Raw genomic sequence first — 6000 nt, forward strand, 5'->3', positions numbered from 1 at the left:
GTAAATAATTAGACGTATTAAAGGAGTAGCTGTTTCCAATCAGCAGCTAAGAGGTAGTAGGTATTTTATCAGTAGAAGTGATTTCTGTATAGTAGTAGAGTAGTACTGTAGTAAAATAGTAAAGAATTAGACGTATTAAAGGAGAAGTTGTTTCCAATCAGCAGCTAAGAGGTAGTAGGCATTTTATCAGTAGAAGTGATTTCTGTATAGTAGTAGATGTAGTACTGTAGTCAAAATAGTAAAGAATTAGATGTATTAAAGGAGTAGTTGTTTCCAATCAGCAACTGATTTCTTTATAGTAGTAGATATAGTACTGTAGTAAAATAGTAAAGAATTAGACGTATTAAAGGAGTAGTTGTTTCCAATCAGCAGCTAAGAGGTAGTTGGCATTTTATCAGTAGAAGTGATTTCTGTATAGTAGTAGATGTAGTACTGTAGTCAAAATAGTAAAGAATTAGACGTATTAAAGGAAAAGTTGTTTCCAATCAGCAGCTAAGAGGTAGTAGGCATTTTATCAGTAGAAGTGATTTCTGTATAGTAGTAGATGTAGTACTGTAGTCAAAATAGTAAAGAATTAGATGTATTAAAGGAGTAGCTGTTTCCAATCAGCAACTGATTTCTTTATAGTAGTAGATGTAGTACTGTAGTCAAAATAGTAAAGAATTAGACGTATTAAAGGAGTAGTTGTTTCCAATCAGCAACTGATTTCTTTATAGTAGTAGATGTAGTACTGTAGTCAAAATAGTAAAGAATTAGACGTATTAAAGGAGAAGTTGTTTCCAATCAGCAGCTAAGAGGTAGTAGGCAGTTTATCAGTAGAAGTGATTTCTGTATAGTAGTAGATGTAGTACTGTAGTCAAAATAGTAAAGAATTAGACGTATTAAAGGAGAAGTTGTTTCCAATCAGCAGCTAAGAGGTAGTAGGCAGTTTATCAGTAGAAGTGATTTCTGTATAGTAGTAGATGTAGTACTGTAGTCAAAATAGTAAAGAATTAGACGTATTAAAGGAGAAGTTGTTTCCAATCAGCAGCTAAGAGGTAGTAGGCATTTTATCAGTAGAAGTGATTTCTGTATAGTAGTAGATGTAGTACTGTAGTCAAAATAGTAAAGAATTAGACGTATTAAAGGAGAAGTTGTTTCCAATCAGCAGCTAAGAGGTAGTAGGCATTTTATCAGTAGAAGTGATTTCTGTATAGTAGTAGATGTAGTACTGTAGTCAAAATAGTAAAGAATTAGACGTATTAAAGGAGAAGTTGTTTCCAATCAGCAGCTAAGAGGTAGTAGGCATTTTATCAGTAGAAGTGTTTTCTGTATAGTAGTAGATGTAGTACTGTAGTCAAAATAGTAAAGAATTAGATGTATTAAAGGAGTAGTTGTTTCCAATCAGCAACTGATTTCTTTATAGTAGTAGATATAGTACTGTAGTAAAATAGTAAAGAATTAGACGTATTAAAGGAGTAGTTGTTTCCAATCAGCAGCTAAGAGGTAGTAGGCATTTTATCAGTAGAAGTGATTTCTGTATAGTAGTAGATGTAGTACTGTAGTCAAAATAGTAAAGAATTAGACGTATTAAAGGAGTAGTTGTTTCCAATCAGCAGCTAAGAGGTAGTAGGCATTTTATTAGTAGAAGTGATTTCTGTACAGTGATAGATGTAGTACTGTAGTAAATAGTTATCAAAAGTACCAGGATTATAATTTTATACGCCAGACACGCGTTTCGTCTACATAAGACTCATCAGTGACGCTCAGATCAAAATAGTTCATAAAGCCAAATAAATACAAAGTTGAAGAGCATTGAGGACCCAAAATTCCAAAAAGTTGTGCCAAATACGGCTAAGGTAATAGTAAAATAGTAAACAGTTAGACGTTTTAAAAGAGTAGTTGTCATAGTGGTATAGTAGTATAATGTTATGTTGTACAAATATAGTAATGTCCATATATTTCCTTTTTTTTTTCTTCATTAAAATAGCAGATAATTTATCAAGCTTTATGTTCAACACCAGAGTATGCGATGAATATTTTAGTACACTGTGCATATTTTACATCACTTTGGGTTGGGTTTTTTTTAAATATGCTAGACTGTATATTTGCTTTGCCATGTTTGGGTGTGCCTATTTGTACGTGCGTTTTCTATATTCTAATTTTGCCAGCATAAATTTTTGTTTGTTTGTTTGTTTTGTTTGTATATATTTGTATATGTTTGCTTGAAAGCAATCTATAGCTATAACTCTACCGAATTTGGATAAAGCTTTCCTGTCGTATCGTATGCTATATTCATTCTTAATTCCTTAAATTTAGATCTGAATTTTACAAGTGAACATTACGAATGTGATTGAAAATATATTACTTTTCAATTAATCTATTTCAGGATCTCAACAATGGTGATTGTGAAACTGATACATGTGACGAAAAAGAAATTTGTATAGATAATGATGACGATGCATCTAGTTGCTTAGCTAGTGAGTATTAACTAAATGTCATCAATTTTGTAGGAATTTAAGTATTTAATTGTGATATAACTTAATCACGGCAATTTTGTCAAAATTTAGATAAATTTTCATTACATCTTACAAATTTACATACTTGATATATAAAAAAACATATTAGTTCTCTGGAGGTATTCATTAAACTATGTAGATTTTTGTTATTTTTTTTTTATTTTTTTTGTTGTTGAACCGAATGATGTTTTTGTAGTTTTTTTCCAAGGTTGCTCTTATGTTTAGTGGTTCTTCTGTAGATGTGACCTTATTTCTGAAGTTGAAAACAGTTTAACTTTGTCCGTTGAAAAAGAATATTGTATAAAAGAGGGACGAAAGATACCAAAGGGACAGTCAAACTCATAAATCTAAAGCAAACTGACAACGTCATGGCTAAAAATGAAAAAGGCAAACAAAAAACAGCACACATGACACAACATAGAAAACTAAAGAATAAACAACACGAACCCCACAAAAAACTAGGGATGATCTCAGGTGCTCCGGAAGGGTAAGCAGATCCTGCTCAACATGTGGCACCCGTCGTGTTGCTTATGTGAAAACAAATCCGGTAAATATTCTAATTCGGTAGGTCACATTCATGAAAGGGAATGGGATTGTAGTTACGACGTAAGGAACCTATCCGATATTATTTGTGAAACGGTTGTTCCATAACGGTCAACGAACTCGTGATGGCGTCCGTAAAATTTACGAAGGGATGATTTCAACTTCACCATTTGGAATTCTTGGTTTAATAGCTTCCTTGTGAGCAGCAACCTTCTATCAAGAAAATCATGATAGGAAATGCAAGCACGGGAATATCGAATCAATTAGGAGATATATACCCCGTATGCAGGTGCTGCTGGAATGTTGCTATTTAGAAATGGAAAGTTCACAATTCGAAAGCTGAAATCATCTCTTTTGTCGTAAAGTTTTGTTTTCAACCCTCATTGTCAATTTCTAGATGTAAGTCAAGATATGAGGCCGACTTAACTGTATCTGTGGTATCCTTTATCTCTAACGCGATGGGATAGATGCGTACCACATAGTCACCATTTTGTTTGAATTATTTAATGAAAGAACATCATCTATATAGCGGAAAGTAGAGTTAAAGGATATTGCTAACTTCTTATCTTTCTTCCTAAGAAGTTCCTGCATGAAGTCAGCCTCATAATAATAAAGAAACCAGTCGGCAAGTAGAGGGGCAAAAAAAAATAATACTTTAACGTATATAACGTTATCTAACTTTAGAGGCATTTATTTGTTCCCTGTATTACACTGAAAATTCTCCAAACCTTTTTTCATACTGGAAATCTCCTTCGTGGGTTCTTGGAGAAATCTTGAAAGGTCTTGACCAACGTTTAATAGAGCAAAACTGTTTTGAGTATCCATAATTTAATTTCGTCTGTACTGGACTGATAGTCCGTAATTCCCGGAGAGTGAAACACAGTTTCTGATGTTTGAAAATTTTTAAAATTAATTCTGAGAGAAAAAAAAGAGAGATATTGTTCAACCGATACTCATATTCATAAAATTGCATTATTTGTAATCTGAAAAATCACATATATCATGAGAAATAAGTGCTAACTGTCGTGGGGAATACTCATAATTTGTTTTACATTTAAGTTTAACGGTGCCCGGATGCAGTTTCAGATGAAGACAGTAGAGCATCATTCAACAAATTTGATAACTGATGACGGTGTAGAAAACTCTGCAAAACAAACTGTCATCTTTCTACAATTTTTTAACAGATCCACAAACGAGCATGAATAATTTAAATAAAATTAATCCGGAAATTGATTTGAAAACTGTTTATTCTATCTTTACATTTTTAAAGATAGTGTCTTAATGTCTTAAATGGTATCAAGTAATAGCCATTTTGCTTCTACATGGCTAAAACTTATCAATATGTAAGCTCTGTTGTTGTTTTGTAAACTTTGCTAAAATAATTTAACACACACTGAAAGTGTCATTGTTCACAGGTAGTAACACATTTAAATAAATATAATAAAAGAAATATCCGGAGCTATGTATAACAGTTAGATTTACTAAAAAATATCAAGTTCATCACGTAGATATTTTACATCATATTATGGTACTTTAACTAGAGATTATCAAGCAAGGATATTAGCACGTGAGATTTGTCAGAGAACATCAAGTTAGGAGTATAGACAGTATAGCACAGTGAGATTTGTAAAAGAAGAGCATGAGATATAAGTAGAAAGACGATATTTGTTAGGAGTGTAACAGAGTGATATTACCTAGATATTGTCTTGAGTGAGGGGTGTAGCGCGCCGATATTTATTTTAAGTTTATCGTCCTTCCCTACACCCGTATCATCCTTTTCAGTTGCTCCATAATTCTCGTATCACGGCTTTGAGACGAAGACGGGAATTTTAGTGACATTGCAATGTCTGGGGAAGTTATCAGCGATGTCACAATGTGAGATGAGAGGGCTTGCTTTCGTTAAGTGTAAAACTACCATAGGGAGGGGAAGACCATTTATAGAACGACAAACAGATAATCGGATTTTCTTAATAAATATATCGTAAAAAATCAGCCGCTATAGACACAATGTGAAGCTTTTCAGCGCGTTCACTGCGCTCAATTGCACAAAAGGTACAAGTTGTGACTCCGGCTGACATTTTACGATAACAATGTGTAGAATACCCAATGATCGATACTTATCAAATCAGGAGTGTAGTAAGCAGAATGTTTTATTTAGAGAATATTAAGTCAGGAGTACAGCACCCACAGATTTACTGGACAATATCACGTATGGATTGTAGCACGTGAAAACTATCAGAGAATATTCAGTCAGTAGTATAGTACACACAGATATACTAGATAATATAAAGTAACGAGTGTAGCACGTGAGATTTATCAGGTAATATCAATGAAGAAGTGTAAGATTTATCAGAGAATATTATGTCAAACAAAGGTTTGCCATAAAATATCAAGTTAGGTGTAGCATTTGAGATATATAAGATAATATAACTGAAGGAGTGTAACACGCGAGATTTATTAGAGAATATCAAGGAAGGAGTGTAGTATGTAAGATTTCTAACAGTTTATTGAAATAAGCCGCGCCTACTAATTATAACATATTACTAAATATACATGGTCTCCACGCGTTTGCGTTTAACCATTCACAGGCACTCACACCACATCTTCTATTGTTAGAAATGTACAGATGCTAAGATAATGGAGAAAATCAAGTAATGAGTGTAGCACGTAATAGTTATTAGAGAATACCAAGTAAGGAGTCTAGTACACACAGATATACTTAAAAATATAAAGTAATGAGTCTAGCGTGTGAGATGTATAAGGGAATATCAAGTCAGGAGTGTTGCACGTGAGATGTATAAGGGAATATTAAGTCAGAAGTATAGCACACACATGCATATATGACAATATCAATTAGGTAATGTAGCACGTGAGATTCATAAGAAAATATAAAGTAAGGAGTGTAGCACGTGAGATGCATAAGGGAATATCAAGTCAAGAGTACAACACATGAGATTTT

General features: G+C 33.1%; 1 long non-coding RNA gene across 1 annotated transcript in view; it reads left to right on the forward strand.

Moving 5' to 3' along the window:
- Positions 1-4233, forward strand: part of LOC143084390 (uncharacterized) — a 29600-nt gene extending 25367 nt beyond the window's left edge. The window contains exons 2-3 of the long non-coding RNA XR_012981049.1: positions 2369-2459; positions 4101-4233. This is a non-coding gene — a long non-coding RNA (uncharacterized LOC143084390). The remainder of the gene's footprint in view (positions 1-2368; positions 2460-4100) is intronic.
- Positions 4234-6000: the final 1767 nt, after the last annotated feature.

The sequence above is a fragment of the Mytilus galloprovincialis genome, chromosome 7, assembly GCF_965363235.1.
Source record: "Mytilus galloprovincialis chromosome 7, xbMytGall1.hap1.1, whole genome shotgun sequence".
Lineage (NCBI taxonomy): Eukaryota > Metazoa > Mollusca > Bivalvia > Mytilida > Mytilidae > Mytilus > Mytilus galloprovincialis.